Source organism: Lolium perenne, chromosome 7 (assembly GCF_019359855.2).
Source record: "Lolium perenne isolate Kyuss_39 chromosome 7, Kyuss_2.0, whole genome shotgun sequence".
NCBI lineage: Eukaryota > Viridiplantae > Streptophyta > Magnoliopsida > Poales > Poaceae > Lolium > Lolium perenne.
The window spans coordinates 169,018,381-169,041,827 of NC_067250.2; positions in this window are offsets into that span (position 1 = coordinate 169,018,381).

Consider the following 23,447-nt stretch of genomic DNA (forward strand, 5'->3'; position numbering starts at 1 on the left):
GATAGCGTTTGCTGTAGCAAATGACTTAATATCTTTAGTTTCATTAGGCATAGCTTTCAATTTTAAAAGATCAACATCAGCAGCAAGACTATCAACCTTAGAAGCAAGAACATCAATTTTACCAAGCTTTTCTTCAACAGTTTTGTTAAAAGCAGTCTGTGTACTAATAAATTCTTTAAGCATTGCTTCAAGATCAGGGGGTACACTCCTATTATTGTTGTAAGAATTACCATAAGAATTACCATAAGAATTACCATAACCATTACCATTATTAGAAGGATATGGCCTATAGTTGTTACCAAAATTATTCCTATAAGCATTGTTGTTGAAATTATTATTTTTAATGAAGTTCACATCAACATGCTCTTCTTGAGCAACCAATGAAGCTAAAGGAACATTATTAGGATCAACATTAGATCTACCATTCACAAGCATAGACATAATAACATCAATCTTATCACTCAAGGAGGAGGTTTCTTCAACATAATTTACCTTCTTACCTTGTGGAGCCCTTTCAGTGTGCCATTCAGAGTAGTTGATCATCATATCATCAAGAAGCTTTGTTGAGGCGCCTAAAGTGATGGACATAAAAGTACCTCTAGCAGCTGAATCCAATAGGTTCCGCGAAGAAAAATTCAATCCTGCATAAAAGGTTTGGATGATCATCCAAGTAGTTAGTCCATGGGTAGGGCAATTCTTTACCAAAGATTTCATTCTTTCCCATGCTTGGGAAACATGCTCATTATCCAATTGCTTAAAATTCATTATGCTACTTCTCAAAGATATAATTTTAGCAGGAGGATAATATCTACCAATGAAAGGATCCTTACATTTAGTCCATGAATCAATACTATTCTTAGGCAAAGATAGCAACCAATCTTTAGCTCTTCCTCTTAAGGAGAAAGGAAACATTTTCAATTTTATAATGTCACCATCTACATCCTTATACTTTTGCATTTCACAAAGTTCAACAAAATTAGTAAGATGGGCAGCAGCATCATCAGAACTAACACCAGAAAATTGCTCTCTCATAACAAGATTTAGTAAAGCAGGTTTAATTTCATAAAATTTTGCTATAGTAGTAGGTGGAGCAATAGGTGTGCATAGGAAATCATTATTATTTGTGCTTGTGAAGTCACACAACTTAGTATTCTCAGGAGTACCCATTTTAGCAGTAGTAAATAAAGCAAAATAATAAAGTAAATGCAAGTAACTATTTTTTTTGTGTTTTTAATATAGAGAACGCAAACAAGACAGTAAATAAAGTAAAGCAAGTAACTATTTTTTTGTATTTTTGATATAGAAAGCAAACAAAGCAGTAAAAATAAAGTAAAGCAAGACAAAAACAAAGTAAAGAGATTGGATGTGAGAGACTCCCCTTGCAGCGTGTCTTGATCTCCCCGGCAACGGCGCCAGAAATTTAGCTTGATGACGCGTAGAGCACACGCCCGTTGGGAACCCCAAGTGGAAGGTGTGATGCGTACAGCAGCAAGTTTCCCTCAGTAAGAAACCAAGGTTTATCGAACCAGTAGGAGTCAAGGGCCACGTGAAGGTTGTGGTGAAGGAGTGTAGTGCGGCGCAACACCAGGGATTCCGGCGCTAACGTGGAACCTGCACAACACAATCAAAATACTTTGCCCCAACGTAACAGTGAGGTTGTCAATCTCACCGGCTTGCTGTAAACAAAGGATTAAATGTATGGTGTGGAAAATGATGTTTGTTTGCGAAGAACAGTAGAGAACAATGATTGCAGTAGATTGTATTCAGATGTAAAAGAATGGACCGGGGTACACAGTTCACTAGTGGTGTCTCTCCAATAAGATAAATAGCATGTTGGGTGAACAAATTGCAGTTGGGCAATTGACAAATAGAGAGGGCATAACAATGCACATACATATCATGATGACTACTATGAGATTTACTTAGGGCATTACTACAAATTACATAGACCGCTACCAGCATGCATCTATGCCTAAAAAGTCCACCTTCGGGTTAGCATCAGCACCCCTTCCAGTATTAAGTTGCAAACAACAGACAATTACATTAAGTATGGTGCGTAATGTAATCAACACAAATATCCTTAGACAAAGCATCGATGTTTTATCCCTAGTGGCAACAACACATCCACAATCTTAGAACTTTCTGTCACTGTCCCAGATTCAATGGAGGCATGAACCCACTATCGAGCATAAATACTCCCTCTTGGAGTCACAAGTATCAACTTGGCTAGAGCCTCTACTAGCAATGGAGAGCATGCAAGATCATAAACAACACATATATGATAGATTGATAATCAACTTGACATAGTATTCCATATTCATCGGATCCCAACAAACACAACATGTAGCATTACAAATAGATGATCTTGATCATGATAGGCAGCTCACAAGATCTAACATGACAGCACAATGAGGAGAAGACAACCATCTAGCTACTGCTATGGACCCATAGTCCAAGGATGAACTACTCACACATCAGTCCGGAGGCGATCATGGTGATGTAGAGTCCTTCGGGAGATGATTCCCCTCTCCGGCAGGGTGCCGGAGGTGATCTCCTGAATCCCCGGAGATGGGATTGGCGGCGGCAGCGTCTCTGGAGCTTTTTCCGTATCATGGCTCTCGGTAATAGGGTTTTCGCGACGGAGAGTTTAAGTAGGCGGGAGGGCAGAGTCGGAGGGCTGACAAGGGGCCCACACCACAGGACGGCGTGGGCCCCTCCTTGGCCGCGCCGCCCTGTGGTCTGGCCACCTCGTGGCCCCACTTCGTATGCTCTTCGGTCTTCTGGAAGCTCCGTGGAAAAATAAGACCCTGGGCGTTGATTTCGTCCAATTCCGAGAATATTTCCTCTGTAGGATTTCTGAAACCAAAAACAGCACAAAACATGAACTAGCGCTTCGGCATCTTGTCAATAGGTTTGTGCCGGAAAATGCATAATAATGACATAAAGTGTGTATAAAACATGTGAGTTTTGTCATAAAAGTAGCATGGAACATAAGAAATTATAGATACATTTGAGACGTATCATGGTGTTATGTGATGATGGGATACATATAAAGTTTTGCAGGGATTTCATTGAGTTGCCAATTTCTCCCGAAGCGTTGATTCACTTTCGTTTCGGTTGAGAAATGGGCACTCCTATGTAGAAAAATTAGCAAAGGTCATGCCGAAATTTTAAATTTTTTGGTTGACTTTTGTACTAACTTTTTGCCTCTTTTTAATGAAGTGCAAATAAACATGTCGGGCAGCACTTCTAAGCCCAGGATCCAGAACGAAGACACGAGAGAGACCAACAAGGACTTCTGGGTGGACTACGATGGAGAGTGGCACGGGTAGGCTGCCGCCGAGGAAGTGGGCCGGGACGCCACCTCCGAGGGAGAGGGCCGGGGGGCGCCGCCGAAACCGGCAATGAGGGAGAGGGCCGGGGGGCGCCGCCGATACCGACAATGAGGGAGAGGGCCGGGGGCAGCCGCCGACACCGGCCACGAGAGCGAGACCTGGGACGATGCCGCCGAGACCGGTGAAGAGATCGTGGCCAACCACACGGAAGGTGATAGCGGTGGCAACCCTGAGGAGGGTAAGAAGAAGAGGACGGCGATGAGGCCAAGGAGGGATCAGAAGCCGCAAGTGCTCGCCAACGTCACCGATGCTGTCACGGTAGTCTCCGAAAGTGGCCTACCCTAGGAGCCTTCGTGGGTTGCCAGATGGTACATAATGCAACTAGGGTGCATCGTCCGTGAAACTGCGTCGATCCTAACTAAGGACATCAGAAGCGAGGACAACGCGACTTTGGCCGAATCCCTCCTCCAGAAGCTTCACCAACGATACACGTTCTCAGAGCCGTTCAATAAGAAGGTGGACTCTTTAACTCTCACGAAGATGAGCACCGGCTTGAGCAGCTGGAAGAAACGTCTGAAGAAAAAGATCGAGGACGGTGAAAGCTGGGAGAAGAAGATTAGCAAAGACCCGTCGCTCTCCATACAAGACTTTAATGCATTCAAGTTGTACTTAGAGACTGACAATGTTAAAAATGGACTTCCTGGGGGAAGAAAATGCGGCAATTGAACTTAGGGACCCACCATTGCAGAAGCGGCGGTTACCGAGGAAAACAGCCCACTTGGGACAAGGAGGATGCCGAGATGGTATGTCTGGGGAAATAAAACCCCTGGCTAAAAATCGAGGATGTACAGGCTAGGAACTTTGTCCGGTCCCGCTACTACTTAGACTGGAAGACGGGGGAATATCTTACGGATTACAAAGATGTGAAGGATTTCGAGTAGTACGTGGTAAAGATAGTCTATATTATTGCGCTGATCTTATTAGGCAATGAAGGCAAATGGGCTAACCTTAAGTTCCTTTGTCTGAAGGAGGATGAGTTCAAGGCTAGTTCTACTACGGCTGGCCCGTCGTCCCGTGGGTCGACGGCACCGTGGGACACGCCTTTCAACAGGGCGACGAACAAATACAAGAACAGGAACCTGGACAAGCCGCCAATGTCGGATGGCCGTGTGTCCGGCTTTGGCAAAAGTATGAAGCTATCCGAGTAATACGGATTGGATGCCAAGACGAGAAAGCTGGAGAGGAGGTCGTCGGCTAAGGATAAATCCGAGGTTCATGAGCTGAAGAAGAAGGTGGAGTCATTAGAGAAGCAGGTGGCCGAAAAGCCTGCGGATAACACCGAGCTAATGAACAAGTTATTGGACGAGAAGATCCGGCAGATCACCCCTCCCCCCGGTTGATGGAGGGGTTAGCTGCTTGGAATGCGGGAGGTCAAGTGGGGCCGATACATGTGCCCAGCATCAGCGGCAGTAAGGGTGTCAAGTGGGATCCCACTTTTGTCCCACTTGTAGTATAATTTGACTTTTTTAGTACAAATTTTGACATCAAAATTTGAACTACATAGTACAAAATGACATCCCACCGGGATCCCACCTTGACACCCTAAGCGGCAGCAACTCAAGCTTCCACGTGTCGCCGACGCTGCCGCTCTAGCCGATGTCGCCGCTCCACCCGACGCCGCCTCTCCAACTGGTCGCATCGACGCCCCCAACCGCGGAAGCTGATAGGATGGCGGTGCTTGATAATGCACCTGACACCGACGCCCTTGTATCAACAGTAGCCGAGATCAACGCCATCAAGAAGGTAAACTCATTAGTTAGACCTCCACGTCATCTTCTTTAACTATATATGCCTTTCGTGACTCCCATCTGATGATGCCCAACATGGCGCCCCTGACTCAGGACGAACCTTGCATACTCCTGCATACGGTGGAGCCCGGCGGCAAGTTGATGGAAGTTGCTAGCGGCGTTGTCATGGCCACCCGCGTTATGTACAATGCTAGAATAGAGGAAGACGTGGTGAAGGTCAAGTTGGCACTAGTAGTGCCGGAGTACAGCTACATCATCCCCCCTATCAACCTTCGGGCATAGACGAGGGCGACGTTTTGGCCCTTGGGGATTGCACCTCGTGGCTTATGACATGGCCGAAGAACCAGATTCGTTTGGGTGGTCTTCCGACTGCTAGGAGGAACAACACCGGTGCCACCTCCCCTATCACCCGACCCAAGATCGCCCGTGCCGACGACACCCTTAAGGAAACGACGGTCGCTACCTCCACTACCCTGAAGGAACCGACGGTCGCCGCCGCCACCCGGAAGGAACCGGCGACTGCCGCCGCCACCCGGAAGGAACCGGCGATCACCGCCGCCACCAACAGCTGTTGGGAACGCTACCACAACGACCGCCGACCAGACGCAAGGCCAAGCGGCAGCATCGCACCTGCCACCACCTAAGTGTAGGGATTCGTTGCATAGAAAACAAAAAATTTCCTACCGCGAACACGCAATCCAAGCCAAGATGCAATCTAGAAGACGGTAGCAACGAGGGGATGATCGAGACTCACCCTTGAAGATTTCCAAAGCCTACAAGATGAGGCTCTTATTGCTGCGGTAGACGTTCACTTGCCGCTTGCAAAAGCGCATAGAAGATCTTGATCACGGCGCCACGAACGGGCAGCACCTCCGTACTCGGTCACACGTTCGGTGTTGATGAAGTCAACGTCCACCTCCCCGTTCCAGCGGGCAGCGGAAGTAGTAGCTCCTCTTGAATCCGGCAGCACGACAGCGTGGTGTCGGTGGTGGTGGAGAATCCCGGTGGAGCTTCGCTAAGCGTGCGGGGAAGGAGGAGTGGGGCGGCTAGGGTTTGGGGAGAATGGGGCGCCGGCCACTTGAGGAGTGCGGCCACCTTGCGGTGTTGGGGTAGCCGGCCCCCTCCCCTTGGCCCTCATTATATAGGTGGAACACCCAAGAGTTGGTCTACAAGTGTTCGAATAAGACCCCAAACCAAAACCTTCCATATCACATGAAACCTACCCAAGTTAGGACTCCCACTAGAGGTGAGATTCCCACCTTCCCTTGGGAGGGGGTGGCCGGCCACCTTGGTGGAGCCCAAGGTGGACTCCCCCCTCCTAGGGTTGGCCGGCCATGGGAGGTGGAGTCCTTCCGGGACTCCGCCTTCCTTAGTGATTTCTTCCGGACTTTTCTAGAACCTTCTAGAACCTTCCGTAGAACCTTTCGGATCATTTTAAATCTTATAAAATGACTTCCTATATATGAATCTTATTCTCCGGACCATTCCGGAACTCCTCGCGATGTCCGGGATCTCATCCGGGACTCCGAACAATACTTCGAACTCCATTCCATATTCAAGTTCTACCATTTCAACATCAAACCTTAAGTGTGTCACCCTACGGTTCGTGAACTATGCGGACATGGTTGAGTACTCTCTCCGACCAATAACCAATAGCGGGATCTGGAGATCCATAATGGCTCCCACATATTCAACGATTACTTTAGTGATCGAATGAACCATTCACATACGATACCAATTCCCTTTGTCACACGATATTTTACTTGTCCGAGGTTTGATCATCGGTATCACTCTATACCTTGTTCAACCTCGTCTCCTGACAAGTACTCTTTACTCGTATCATGGTATGTGGTCTCTTATGAACTTATTCATATGCTTGCAAGACATTAGACGACATTCCACCGAGAGGGCCCAGAGTATATCTATCCATCATCGGGATGGACAAATCCCACTGTTGATCCATATGCCTCAACTCATACTTTCCGGATACTTAATCCCACCTTTATAACCACCCATTTACGCAGTGGCGTTTGATGTAATCAAAGTACCTTTCCGGTATAAGTGATTTACATGATCTCATGGTCATAAGGACTAGGTAACTATGTATCGAAAGCTTATAGCAAATAACTTAATGACGTGATCTTATGCTACGCTTAATTGGGTGTATCCATTACATCATTCATATAATGATATAACCTTGTTATTAATAACATCCAATGTTCATGATTATGAAACTAATCATCCATTAATCAACAAGCTAGTTAAGAGGCATTCTAGGGACTCTTTGTTGTTTACATATCACACATGTATCAATGTTTCGGTTAATACAATTATAGCATGGTATATAAACATTTATCATAAACATAAAGATATATAATAACCACTTTTATTATTGTCTCTTGGGCATATCTCCTTCAGTCTCCCACTTGCACTAGAGTCAATAATCTAGATTACATTGTAAGGTACCTAACACCCATGGCATTCTGGTGTTGGTCATGCTTTGCCCTAGGGAGAGCTTTAGTCAACGGATCTGCCACATTCAGATCAGTGTGTACTTTGCAAATCTTTACTTCTCCATCTTCGATGTACTCGCTAATCGAGTGGTAACGCAGCTTGATATGCTTCAGCCTCTTGTGTGACCTTGGTTCTTGTGCATTGGCGATGGCACCCATGTTGTCACAGTAGATGACTAGTGGGTCCAATGCACTAGGAACCACACCGAGCTCTACAATGAACCTCTTCATCCATACCGCTTCTGATGAAGCCTCTGAAGCCGCTATGTACTCTGATTCTGTTGAAGACTTCGCCACCGTGCACTGCTTCGAGCTTGCCCAGCTTACTGCAGCACCATTCAATATAAACACGTACCCAGACTGTGACTTAGAGTCATCAGGATCAGTGTTCCAACTTGCATTGGTGTAACCGCTTACAACGAGCTCTTGGTCACCTCCATAACAAAGAAACATATCCTTAGTTCTTTTCAAGTACTTCAGGATATTCTTGACCGCTGTCCAGTGTTCCATTCCTGGATCACTTTGATATCTGCTAGTCAAACTAACAGCATGTGGTATATCCGGTCTAGTACATAGCATGGCATACATGATAGATCCTACTGCCGAGGCATAGGGGATATTACTCATCCTTTCTCTTTCTTCTGCCGTAGCCGGTCCTTGAGTCTTACTCAAGACCTTGCCTGGTAACATAGGTAAGAATCCTTTCTTACTTTTGTCCATTCTAAACTTCTTTATAATCTTGTCCAGGTATGTACTCTGTGATAGCCCTATTAGGCGTCTTGATCTATCTCTATAAATCTTGATGCCTAATATATACAATGCTTCACCAAGGTCTTTCATTGAAAAACTATTATTCAAATAACCTTTTACACTGCTTAATAGTTCTATATCATTCCCAATCAATAATATGGCATCTACATATAATATCAGGAATGCTACAGAGCTCCCACTCACTTTCTTGTAAATACAGGCCTCTCCATGACACTGTATAAACCCGAAGTCTTTGATCACCTTATCAAAGCGTCGGTTCCAACTTCTTGATGCTTGCTTCAGTCCATAGATTGAACGCTGAAGTTTGCATACTTTGTCAGCATTTTTAGGATCGACAAAACCTTTGGGTTGTACCATATACAACTCTTCCTCAATGTCTCCATTAAGGAACACCGTTTTGACATCCATCTGCCAAATCTCATAATCGAAAAATGCAGCTATTGCTAACAAAATCCTCACAGATTTTAGCTCCGCTACAGGTGAGAAAGTCTCATCGTAGTCAACTCCTTGAATTTGTCGGAAACCCTTTGCGACAAGTCGAGCTTTATAGACAGTAATATTACCATCAGCATCTGTTTTTCTCTTGAAGATCCATTTATTCTCGACAGCCTTGCGGCTATCGGGTAAGTCTACCAAAGTCCATACTTTGTTATCATACATGGATCCCATTTCAGATTTCATGGCTTCTTGCCATTTGTTGGAATCTGGGCTCATCATCGCTTCTTCATACGTCGCAGGGTCCTCATCATTGTTGTCCACAATCATGACATTTAGACAAGGATCATACCAATCAGGAGTGGCACGTTCCCTTGTCGATCTGCGAAGTTCAGTAGTTTCCTCGTTCGAAGTTTCATGATCATTATCATTAGCTTCCTCTGTTGTCAGTGTAGGCGGTACAGGTACAACTTCCGGTACTGCGCTACTCTGATCAATGAGTATAGATTCATCAATCTCATCGAGTTCTACTTTTCTTCCAGTCACTTCTTTAGTGAGAAATTCTTTCTCAAGAAAGGTTCCGTTCTTAGCAACAAAGATTTTGCCTTCGGATCTGTGATAGAAAGTGTACCCTATAGTTTCCTTAGGGTATCCTATGAAGACGCATTTCTCCGCTTTGGGTTCTAGCTTGTCCGGTTGTAACTTCTTTACATAGGCTTCGCAACCCCAAACTTTAAGGAACGACAGCTTAGGTTTCTTATTAAACCATAATTCATACGGTGTCATTTCTACGGATTTTGATGGTGCTCTATTTAAAGTGAATGTGGCTGTCTCTAATGCATAACTCCAAAATGATAACGGCAAATCAGTAAGAGACATCATAGAACGAACCATATCTAAGAGAGTTCGATTACGACGTTCGGACACACCGTTTCGTTGTGGTGTTCCCGGCGGTGTCAATTGTGAAAGTATTCCGCATTTCTTTAAATGCATGCCAAACTCATAACTCAGATATTCACCTCCGCGATCAGATCGTAGAAATTTAATCTTCTTATTACATTGATTTTCTACTTCACTTTGGAATTCCTTAAACTTCTCGAAAGTTTCGGATTTATGTTTCATGAAATAGATATACCCATATCTACTCAGATCATCTGTGAAGGTTAGAACATAACGATAACCACCGCACGATGCTACACTCATTGGTCCGCACACATCGGTATGTATGATTTCCAATAAGTCAGTAGCTCGCTCCATCATACCAGAAAATGGAGTCTTAGTCATTTTTCCCATTAGACATGCTTCGCATCTATCAAGTGACTCAAAGTCAAGTGATTCAAGTAATCCATCAGTATGGACTTTCTTCATGCGTTTCACTCCAATATGACCAAGACGACAGTGCCACATATAAGTAGAATTATCATTCAATTTAATTCGCTTAGCATCAATGTTATGTATATGCGTATCACTTCTATCGAGATCTAACAGAAATAAGCCATTCTTTTTCAGGTGCTCGACCATAAAAGATATTATTCATAAAAATAGAACAACCATTATTCTCAGACTTGAATGAATAATCGTCTTGCATTAAACAAGATCCAGATATAATGTTTTCATGCTCAACGCTGGTACAAAATAACAATTATTTAGGCTTAAAACTAATCTCGAAGGTAGATGTAGAGGAAGTGTGCCGACAGCGATCACATCGACTTTGGATCCGTTTCCAACGCGCATCGTCACTTCATCTTTCAGTAGTCTTCGTTTATTCTTTAGTTCCTGTTTCGAGTTACAAATATGAGCAACCGAACCAGTATCAAATACCCAGGTACTAGAACGAGAACCAGTGAGATAAACATCTATAACATGTATATCAGATATACCTTCTTTCTTCTTCTTGACAAGGCCGCTCTTCAGATCAGCCAGATACTTGGAGCAATTACGCTTCCAGTGTCCCTTCTCCTTGCAGTAATAGCACTCAGCATCAGGCTTAGGGCCATTCTTAGGTTTCATAGGAGGCGTGGCAGCTTTATTGCCACCCTTCTTGAATTTCCCCTTAGACTTGCCATGTTTCTTGAAACTGGTGATCTTGTTGACCATCAACACTTGGTGCTCTTTCTTGATCTCAATCTCAGCAGCTTTTAGCATGCCAAAGAGTTCAGGTAACTCCTTGTTCATGTTCTGCATATTGTAGTTCATCACAAAGTTCTTGTAACTTGGTGGCAGTGATTGAAGGACACGATTAATCCCCAGTCTGTTAGGAATCACTATTCCCAAGTCACTGAGTTTCTTCGCATGCCCGGTCATAACGAGCATGTGCTCACTAACGGAGCTGCCTTCTTCCATCATACAGCTGAAGAAATGTTTCGATGCTTCATAGCATTCCACGGCCGCATGAGTCTCAAATATAGCTTTCAGCTCATTGACCAACTCATGAGGATCGTGGTGCTCAAAACGTTTTTGAAGATCGGATTCCAGACTGCACAGGATGGCACACTGTACTTGAGAGTACCGAGCTTTTCCGAGTAGCGTAAACATTCTTTACTTCCTCAGTCTCAGTTTCTGCAGGAGGGTCACCTAGCGGTGCATCAAGCACATATTGCAGATTTCCGCCAGCGAGGAAGATCCTCACATGACGGAACCAGTCGGTGAAGTTGCTACCGTTGCTCTTAAGCTTTTCTTTCTCTAGGAACTGGTTAAAATTGATTGGGGACGCCATCTCTACAACATATATTTGCAAAAGTTTAGACTAAGTTTATGACAAATTGAGTTCAAATTTTAATTCAACATAATTAAAAAATCTAGGTGAACTCCCACTCAAAACAATATCCCTCGCATTGTCTTAGTGATCACATGAACCAAATCCACCGCACCTAAGTCCGATCATCACGAGACAAGGTGTTATTTCAATGGCGAACACTCAAAGTGTTCATCATATCAACCATATGATTCATGCTCTACCTTTCGGTATCACGTGTTCCGAGACCATGTCTGTACATGCTAGGCTCGTCAAGGCCACCTTAGTATCCGCATGTGCAAAACTGGCTTGCACCCGTTGTATGCACTTGTTGATTCTATCACACCCGATCATCACGAGATGCTTCGAAACGAAAAGTCTTGGCAACGGTGCTACTAAGGATGAACACTTTATTATCTTGAGATTTTAGTGAGGGATCATCTTATAATGCTACCGTCGTGATCTAAGCAAAATAAGATGCATAAAAGGATTAACATCACATGCAGTTCATATGTGATATGATATGGCCCTTTTGTCTTTGCGCCTTTGATCTTCATCTCCAAAGCACGGACATGATCTCCATCATCTTCGGGCATGATCTCCATCATCATCGGCGTAGCGTCAAGGTCAATGGCGCCGTCTTCATGATTGTCCTCCATGTAGCAACTATTACAACTACTTTGAAATACTACTCAACATGAAATTTAAAGACAACCATAAGGCTCCTGCCGGTTGCCACAATACAATAATGATCATCTCATACATATTCATCATCACATTATGGCCATATCACATCACCAAACCCTGCAAAAACAAGTTAGACGTCTCTAATTTGGTTTGCATATTTTACGTGGTTTAGGGTTTTCGAGAGAGATCTAATCTACCTACGAACATGAACCACAACGTTGATACTAATGTTGTCAATATAAGAGTAAATTGAATCTTCACTATAGTAGGAGAGACAGACACCCGCAAAGCCTCTTATGCAATACAAGTTGCATGTCGAACGAGGAACAAGTCTCATGAACGCGGTCATGTAAAGTTAGTCCGAGCCGCTTCATCCCACTATGCCACAAAGATGCAAAGTACTCAAACTAAAGATAACAAGAGCATCAACGCCCACAAAACCATTGTGTTCTACTCGTGCAACCATCTATGCATAGACACAGCTCTGATACCACTGTAGGGATTCGTTGCATAGAAAACAAAAAATTTCCTACCGCGAACACGTAATCCAAGCCAAGATGCAATCTAGAAGACGGTAGCAAAGAGGGGATGATCGAGACTCACCCTTGAAGATTTCCAAAGCCTACAAGATGAGGCTCTTATTGCTGCGGTAGACGTTCACTTGCCGCTTGCAAAAGCGCGTAGAAGATCTTGATCACGGCGCCACGAACGGGCAGCACCTCCGTACTCGGTCACACGTTCGGTGTTGATGAAGTCGATGCCCACCTCCCCGTTCCAGCGGGCAGCAGAAGTAGTAGCTCCTCTTGAATCCGGCACGACGGCGTGGTGTCGGTGGTGGTGGAGAATCCCGGCGGAGCTTCGCTAAGCGTGCGGGGAAGAAGGAGTGGGCGGCTAGGGTTTGGGGAGAAGGGGGCGCCGACCACTTGAGGGGTGTGGCCACCTTGTGGTGTTGGGGTAGCCGGCCCCCTCCCCTTGGCCCTCATTATACAGGTGGAACACCCAAGAGTTGGTCTACAAGTCTTCGAATAAGACCCCAAACAAAAACCTTCCATATCACATGAAACCTACCCAAGCTAGGACTCCCACTAGAGGTGGGATTCCCACCTTCCCTTGGGAGGGGGTGGCCGGCCACCTTGGTGGAGCCCAAGGTGGACTCCCCCCTCCTAGGGTTGGCCGGCCATGGGAGGTGGAGTCCTTCCGGGACTCCGCCTTCCTTAGTGATTTCTTCCGGACTTTTCTAGAACCTTCTAGAACCTTCCGTAGAACCTTCCGGATCATTTTAAATCTTATAAAATGACTTCCTATATATGAATCTTATTCTCCGGACCATTCCGGAACTCCTCGTGATGTCCGGGATCTCATCTGGGACTCCGAACAATACTTCGAACTCCATTCCATATTCAAGTTCTACCATTTCAACATCAAACCTTAAGTGTGTCACCCTACGGTTCGTGAACTATGCAGACATGGTTGAGTACTCTCTCCGACCAATAAGCAATAGCGGGATCTGGAGATCCATAATGGCTCCCACATATTCAACGATGACTTTAGTGATCGAATGAACCATTCACATACGATACCAATTCCCTTTGTCACACGATATTTTACTTGTCCGAGGTTTGATCATCGGTATCACTCTATACCTTGTTCATCCTCGTCTCCTGACAAGTACTCTTTACTCGTACCATGGTATCTGGTCTCTTATGAACTTATTCATATGCTTTCAAGACATTAGACGACATTCCACCGAGAGAGCCCAGAGTATATCTATCCATCATCGGGATGGACAAATCCCACTGTTGATCCATATGCCTCAACTCATACTTTCCGGATACTTAATCCCACCTTTATAACCACCCATTTACGCAGTGGCGTTTGATGTAATCAAAGTACCTTTCCGGTATAAGTGATTTACATGATCTCATGGTCATAAGGACTAGGTAACTATGTATCGAAAGCTTATAGCAAATAACTTAATGACGTGATCTTATGCTACGCTTAATTGGGTGTATCCATTACATCATTCATATAATGATATAACCTTGTTATTAATAACATCCAATGTTCATGATTATGAAACTAATCATCCATTAATCAACAAGCTAGTTAAGAGGCATTCTAGGGACTCTTTGTTGTTTACATATCACACACGTATCAATGTTTCGGTTAATACAATTATAGCATGGTATATAAACATTTATCATAAACATAAAGATATATAATAACCACTTTTATTATTGCCTCTTGGGCATATCGCCTTCACTAAGGTCCAGGACATGGCGCCACTTGATGGCAATGATGGAGATGATGATGATGATGACATCGATGCCTACATCAACACTGGCGCCTGCAGCCAAGATATGTACATGCCTCCTATGGATGAAGAAGCCTTCCACACTCATGGCGATCAACTTGGTTGTCCCACTACATTCATGAAGCAGCGCCTGCCCTTCATAGATTTTTCTCTGCAAGACACTCCTCCAGAGGCTGGCAATCCAGCTCAAGTTGAGCCTGCTACCGTTTTCAGCCCTAACACGCTGCGTAAGACGGGATCGTTGGGGAGCCACCCAAATCAACCCCAGCAGCACCCCAAGCAACCCTAGAAGCACCACCAGCACCGACCCCAACATCACCCGTAGCACCACCATCAGCACCACCAGCACCCCCAGCAGGTCAAGTGAAGAAGGCAAGGAAGAGAGGAGCCAAGAAGGGCGCATCTTCGAGCCAGCCTGCTCCTAAGAGGATCCGAGCTGACGACATGGTACCACCGACACCGGATGGCTTGCCCCAGTGTCATGAAGCTGGTAAACCGATACTGCCTAAGGACATGGAACACCTCGCAAGTGGACCAATGCTCCCTTTGCAGCACACTATTAATTATCTAGAGAGCGCCCTTCTTAAAGACAAGGATCCAAATTACCCGGTGTTCTTGGTCAAGGTGCCAGAAGACCCGAACTTCGTCCATGAAGACCTCGCGGATATCTTCTTCATAGCATTCGAGGACGTCTTCAATCTATTTCACTAGAAACAGCTCGACTATAACTTGGTCCGCCTATACACGATCAATATTTAGATGAAGATCAACAGAGAGAGACCCCCCCCACATCGCGGTAGAGGATCCCTACTACATGCGCGATAGCCACCTCCAGGACGGCTCAAGGACACGGACCAAGGCGGTGGGTACCTCCAGAGCTTCATGCTCATGAACAAAGAGAAGAACACCATTCTTCTGCCTATCTTTCCCGAGTAAGTACACATCCGCTCACGGCCGTCATAACTTATGATTTCTTATATATTTCTTCCATTGCCGATCCTTTCAACCATTCCATTTCAATTGCATGTGTTGAGCAGGGACAAGTACTGCACACTCGTCATCCTTTGCCCGAAGTGGTCACTAGCCCAGTATTTCGACTCATCGAATACGACGACGAAGAAAGACTACACGAGAATAAGGGGTGTTCTCGATGAGGCTATCCTTGGCTACTCCAAAAATGGAGGCACCTTCGACAAGAAGGGGCAATATATCAGGCCGGACACTAAAAAGCTCGGGTTCAAGCACGTGATCGACTTCCCTTGCATCAAGCAGCCAGCTGGCAGCATTAAGGAGGCCTTCTATGTCCTCCATCACCTTAAAGGGTTTGTCCAGGATGCAGAGATAATGTGTCTGCCACCTAGTCAGCGAGACCCCATTAAAATGTCGGGGGAGATCAACGATGATGATCTTAGAGAAGACTTCCATCGTATCCAAGTAAAGCTCTCGAAAATTATCATACAAGATGTATCCAACGGATCGGGGCTCTTAAACCAACCCAGAGGGTTGTGTAAGAGGGATATCGAAGAACGCCTACATAGGAAGGGTGATGGAAGGACGTGGACGACAAAGGACTTGTACAATCCGTTCCCGGAGCCGCTCAAGAAGACGTCTCGTTGACCGAGGCCGGTGTGCCTAACATTACTTTGAATCGATGGTTAATTTGTACTGTGTTGTAAACTAAACTTGCTTAATTTGCTCGAAACGGTCGTCGTTGTTGGACTTCAATTACTATTGTAGTCGTTGTCGTTGAACTTGATTACTTGTGTGATACCGATGCTATATGTCTTTTAGGTTTATTATTATTTCCTTGCTTTAATTCTTGTGAATATGTATGCATGTGAACTCTCTAACTCTTTCCATTGCATTATATACTAATATGCCTTGTGTCCATAGAGATGACGTACTATGTTGTGTTCAAGGGGCGGGTTCCATGAGTGTACGAGGAGTGGGAGATCTGCAAGAAACAGGTGCACAAGTTCAGCGACAACTGCTGCAAAGGGTACCCGACTAGATACGAGGCGGTTGCCAAGTGGAGGAAGCACCGGTCGAACAAGAGCAAGTTGAAGATGAAGACCTTCATTGTGCTCTCGCTCTTGCTCACCATCGTCGCGGTGGTAGTCTATTTCATCCTAGTGTAGGCGTCGGCCGGTGTCACTTCATTTGTATCTAGAGATGATGAACTTAATTAACTAATTTGCATGGATTATGAGTTGTATGGAGCTATATGTATAACTCGATCGGGCTCCATGTAATGTGATGATGATGTATAATATTGCTATATTATATATGTCCATATTATATTTGTCTATATTATATATGTATATAACCTGTATATTGTGTATAAAACCCGTATAAAACCTGTATAATGCACCAGGCAGTACAAAATCGAGTATCCCTATACATTATTCTGTGGCGTAGCTAAACAAAATTCAGTGGCGCATGAGCAGGTGCGCCACAGAAACCTTATTTCTATGGCGCACTGTCCTTAGTGCGCCACATAAAACCTTAATTCTGTGGCGCATGGGCCGGTGTACCACAAAAACCTTATTTTTGTGGCGAAGTTTCTGTAGCGCACCTCCAATACGCCGCAGAGTGTGGTTTTTAGTGCGCCACTAATGAGCCTTTTGCTACTAGTGTGGTATCGCTCCCATCGCCGTGAAACCTCCATCCTTCAATATCTCGATCATCTCCAGGCTATCTGATGGAATCATCAACTTACTGGCCCCCACTTTATTTGCCAATTACAAACCATATCTGATGGAACCAACGGTTCCGTAGTAGCTGCATCAAAAGCAAAATTAACAGGTTCATTAGAAGTTGCAAATAAATTACCGTTATCATAGCGGACCACAACACCCGTTGATCCTCTTCTGGTTTCTTGACTGAAACTGCGTGGACATTCACTACCACAAAAACCTCTTTGGCTTTCATCTAAGTACGAACAAAATTAATGACCCGTGTTTGAGTGTTTAAAACCAGCTGGTTCATTGGTTGCACCATCTCCCCATGGACCTTATGTCGCCTAATCCACCAATGTGGTAGTGATAATAACCTCCCTTAGATCAGCATAGATTTTATTATAATGTTTTATGAATTTGCACATCATCAAGCAATCGAGTACAACACTACCTCGTCACTTTGTTGTGCAAGCTTCATCAACTATATTCCATAGGACAATTAATTTTCTTCTAAATTTCTTTAGTTGGAATAAAGTGTGTCCAATATCCTCACAAGATTTAGAGCCAAGTTGACAAGAACTTCACCTGATATGCTTGTTTGCCAAAGCACCCATACAACATGCAAGGAAGAATACCATGCAAACACTTCTAGCCTTTCTTAAAACTTTTTTGCTGGTAACTTACTTTTCCGTGCCTCCTCTCATAATAGGTTCTTAGACCATGCACTATGTTGCAGGAAAAGCGAACCACGGAGGCATATCTACTATACTAAACCTGAACGATTTCGATTTTTCTCAGAATTTTGGATTTTTTTTTTGGATTAACCTCGTGTTGACACGTCGTTATCTGGTGGTCTGCTTTTTGCTGGTGTACGAATTGGGTGCCCCGTAGGAATTCTATTGTTCTGTCTACTTTCTGTCCTTCTCACTTCTTATATTTTCTGGGATGTTTTGGGGCTGCCACACCGCTTTGACCAAATTTATTGGATCCGTTTGTGAGCCCGTGTGGTCTTTCCAGAATTGTCTCCTCCTCTCCTTTCTTTCCCCATTGCCCTTCTCCACATAATCTCTCTCTGTCTCGCGTCGGCGAGGATACGGGGCGCGCACATGGAGCAGCAGCTGCGGCCAGCGAATTCTTGCCTTCCCTGCAGCCGGCACAACCACAGCTCCGCGGCGGCCGCCTCCTTGGCTCCCCGGACGCTGGCGAGCTCTCTGATGCGCGGTGGCCAGCGCATCCGCGGAGGCCGCCGCCTCCTTTGCTACCTGGCGGCCAGCGCGTCCTCGGCTCCCCGGGGGCCGGAGCTTCCTCTGATGTGCGGCGGCCGTCGCCTCCTTGGCTCCCCGGCAGCTGGCACAGCTGTTGCTTCGCGGAGGCCTCCTCCTCGGCTCCCTATACGTTGGCGAGCTCTCCGATGCGCGGCGGCCAGCGCGTCCACAAAGGCCAGCGGCTCCTCGATGCGAGCATCCGGCGCGTCCTCGGCTTCCCGGCGGCCGGAGCTGGGCATGGCGGCGGATGTGTGTGCCGGTCACCTGCAAGCTGTCGATGTGGCAAAACGTACTACGGAGGTGGCTGGCGTTAAACGCGGAAGCCGGATGTGTTCATCGCTAGAGGCGGCAGCTGCTTGGGGGCGTTCGAGGGCCAACAAGTGGTCCGTGGTGAGCGAGAGGCCGGCTCACTGAAGCTCCATCTTCATCTGCACGTCCTCAATTCCATGGGGAGCAGCGGCCCATCCCCAATCGCGACGGCGTAGAGGCAAGTGCAGAATCCGGCGGTGTCTCCTCCACGGCAACAACAAGCCCACCCTTCGCCACCAGCACGTCTACGTCTACGTCAACGACAACACGCACGCGGGTACACAACCGCCTGGGTGAGGGTCAAACCATCTCTTTTGCCGATGCGTGTCCTCCGTCCGTGCGAGTTCATAAGTTTCTGCTCCTGCTCTCTCTCTATTTATTTCTATTTTTTGCTCACACGGGAGCAGCTACTGAACCATGCTCTGTGCGAATTTGTAAGTTGCTGCTCATGCGTCCTCTGCTTATTTCTTCTTGCTCATGCAGGAGCAGCCAGGTAGCACAAGGAGCAGTGAGGACGGTTGTGCTACAGATCCTCACATGTATGATGAAATGTCCGACATGTACTATTTCTTTTATGATTTTGTTTGGAGTAAAATTTCAATTCAGTTTTCATCGTTCATCTGAATCTCTCAAGCACTCCTTTCTATTATTTTTTCTTCATTACGAAGGTTTGTGTGCTTCTATAAATACACTTCTTGGCAATTCATGGGATGTGGGCTAGCATTGTTGTATGGATCTGTTATGACAATAACTGAAACTGCATCGACAATCTGCCGTTTGAGATGATAACACTTGCACTGTATGAAATCAACAGGCTTGAAAAGATCTTAAACTATTCCATTTAGTTAATAAAAGGAATAGCAAAGGCAACGCATAGTCAGTTCTTGGAAGATAATGTGTGTGCCATGATTTATTACTTAATTACTTTCTGGCTGCATTAGATGATATTTTGTCCAATTGATTAAATAGTGGATATTTTCTAGCGGGAGTAGAGTACAAGCACTATGCAGGTTGAGGAGTATGGGTAGTATTATTTCATGGACGTATAAAGATTCAAATATTCAGTCCTATGTGATAAGAAGTAAAGATTTTCTTCTATCTGCAACGTAATTGACTGGCTTGACCTTAACAATACGTAAGCATCGTCTTTCGTATGTACCTGCTGGGCTCCATATATCACATGGTGTAGGGAATGGGACGGAGATTATTTTATTTGGAAACTTTATTTGTTATTTTTGTTTTCTTACAATATAAAAATAGAGTTAGATGCTTATCCAGAGTGTCTACATGATCTACAACATATTGCATCCTTGCTTCAGACTGCAAATCGGATAAGACATTGATTAATACTACATGCCAATTATATCAATAACACTCGTGTATATCTATAGTTGACTTTTAATGTACTGCCAGATTTTTTTATACGAATTCTAGATGCGCTCTCCTGAATCTTTGATAAATAGATTGTGCAATTATTAGGTATACAAGTAGTTTTTTATGGACTGCAAGATTTTTCTATATGAAGTCTACAAGCATTGTGGTGAGACTTTGATAAATAGATTGGGAAATTATTAGGTGTACAATGTTCATTCCATCACATTTCCTCGAATTGCCTCTACAAATAAGCTATATATGTTCGAAGAATGATTTTCACAATTACTTAAACATGAGAGCATATGTAAATCCTATTGCAGTTCCATCTTTTTCTTTGCATATAGAGAACATATAAAGGTTGAGATATATGCACCCACAAAGAGTACATTAATTGGGATGAGTTGCGCCTCCATCTTCTCCTTACACTACCAAAGTGTATGCGGGCGGCGCGAGTCAGGATAAAGCTATTTGGGCCTTTTCCACTGCGAGGTTTCTGTTCTGGCCGTTGGCAGTAAATCCTCTCTCCTCCATCACCAGCTTAGCCACCGAAAGCCTCTTATGTATGTTTAATAGCTAATGCTAGCTCCACCTCTGCTAATATATTTGCTCCCAATTTGTTCTATCGTGATTTTTAGAGCTTCGTACAAGCTGCAGGAGACCGGCATGATACAGGTGCAAAACTAATCATACAACAGATTTGCCGGTGTACCTGCCTTCAACATGTTCCATGTAATGCATGATAGGTGCTAAGGTTCAGTTTTGTGTGGTTGCTTTTTCCTCTATTTTCAACCAAATTACTCATGTCCAAATTGATTTTGACACTAATGCCACCGAGATGCATGTGTGTTTGTTGCAATAAGAGTTATATTTTATATCTCCAGGGAAATAGTCGTTCTATGAATTTTTCTTCTGTGTGAGTGGAGCTTGCATGATGTTGGTGTACCTGGCATGATCTCTCTGTACATCTCCCTCTCTTCTTTGGTTTCTTTTAGTATATGGGTTAAGCAAAATTCCTCTGCCTTGTGGGACATTGTGAAATTAGGCACAGCGACACGGGTGATGATGTGGGCTAGGAAGGGCGCGGCAGTGTTGATGTTGCCTCCAAGAAAAAAGGCTGCTCGAGAGAGGAGAGAGGAGACTGAGGTAGTCCGTGTGCTTTCGCGGATGGATTAGCCTTTTGTCTTGCTTTATGCGTCATCCGGGTATTGTACAGGTTGATCTTTTGAGTTTTCTTGAGATTTTTGTTTGGGTGTTTTTATTTAACCTATGCAATTTTTTTTGGTGATTTCAGACCCGTTGAGTCATGCGGTACATGGATACTACCACTCTCGAGATTGTGTTCGAGCTGCCGTTGAGGTTCAGTTTGTCGCCCTCAACCAGAAAGATGATATTAGAATCTATTTGGTAAATCATCTAACCCAAGCTGCATAGGTAGGACTGTCCACATGGTTCAGTGGGTAATCTTTTCCTTTCGGATTCATGAATCTTGGCCTTCCCAGCAAAGCTTACATACTTGAAAACTGGCTTTACTTAAGGGATATGACTCTAAGTAGAGAAATTTATTTTGATCTCCCTTTCATGGATTATTTACAATTATTAGCAGATGGAAATGCCAATATCAAACAGGCATAATTGTTCTCACATTATAACTGTAGTTTCTTGATTGAACTATGGAAATGTAAGACGACTTTGTTTGTTTTTTACAATAGGCATGGGTATCTTGGTGAGATGAAGTCTCTATTTTAGATTCAGTTGTAGTGGATATTGTTCACTCTGCCAACTACTTTCTACTCTGCCATTGCGTGCCAGCAAGGTATAGTTAGTTCTTACATATGCAGTTAGTCCTTAGATGTATTATACATATTATTTGTGGTCCATAACATTATTTTTAATTGGGTTGCTCATTTCCCACATCAAGATTGAGTTACTGTTATTGATCTCTCTTTTGACCGCTGCACTTTATAGCTTGACTTCTCTTCTTAACTGCAAGCATATGCTTTCAAATTCTTATTGATACAGCAAAATTCGAGCATCTTGTGTGTTAAATATTTAGTGACAAAAAACGAATGCTACATACTAATTATCATAGACCCTTTGACCACACCCTTACGTATATCGTGCTCACATATCATTCTCTGTATTATATTTAAAAGCTCATGACTGAGAGATACTTTACATGCAAATAACAGAATGCAGACCGGAGGTTGATACCATTTGCGAATAAAATGATCAAGTACAGGGCCTTGAAACCTCTTCAATTTCACTAGACAATAATGTACACCTTCTTTTTTACTGTGTTTTGGATGAGAAAATTAGCAGAATCATCATAGTTATACTTAGTTCATGGCCGGCATCATTTTACAGTTGTTAGTCTGTGGAGTTCACATTTTATTTCATATTCATGCACAATGTATCTAAATTGATACCTGATCATTCACATGTAACTCCGAATGAATAGTTTACATATTCGTGTGGTCATTGAGTGGTTACATTCATTTTGCATTCAACACCTGTTTCTTTTTGTTCTTTTGGGAACCTCAACTTTTGATTTGCAGGAGTAAAAAGTTAATTAAGTATGCATTCTTTGTTTTCCGGCTATGCTATTGCTTCATTCTTAGTTAAAGTATATATAGTTCCAACCAAACTTCTTATTCTAAATTTTTTGAAACGTGTTCTTTTGCTTGATGCTCATAGCGATACGTCTCTCTCCCTGATATTGTCACATACAATAAATGTTTTACGCATTCGCCAATAAATTCGCACCCTGCCACTCTGCTTTTGAATTGACCAAGTAATCTGACAACCTGCCACTCCCCTTGCGAGTTGTACGTTTAACAACCATCCTGCTGTCTAGATAACACATGCATCCAACTGCACATGGAGTAGACAAACATAATTTGCAATTTCTTTTATGCACAGTTGTTCAAATTTCAAAAGAAAGTTTATATGCTTCAAAGAAAAGAAAATAAGTTACTCAAAAGGTGAATGGGCATGCATTCGGACCAAAACGTAGATTCATTATACATAGGTCTTTAGGTTATCATGTCTCTCACTGCACATTGTATGTAATTTGTTTGTTGACTTGGTGTCCATTTTTTCCTTACCACATGGTCCATTCATATCAAAGGTGGGATATTACTAATGAATCTTCGTCTTTCCCGCAAAGTTTATATACTTTATAAATTGCTTAGGTTAAGGCCTAATGCCAACTAAAATCATCTTGT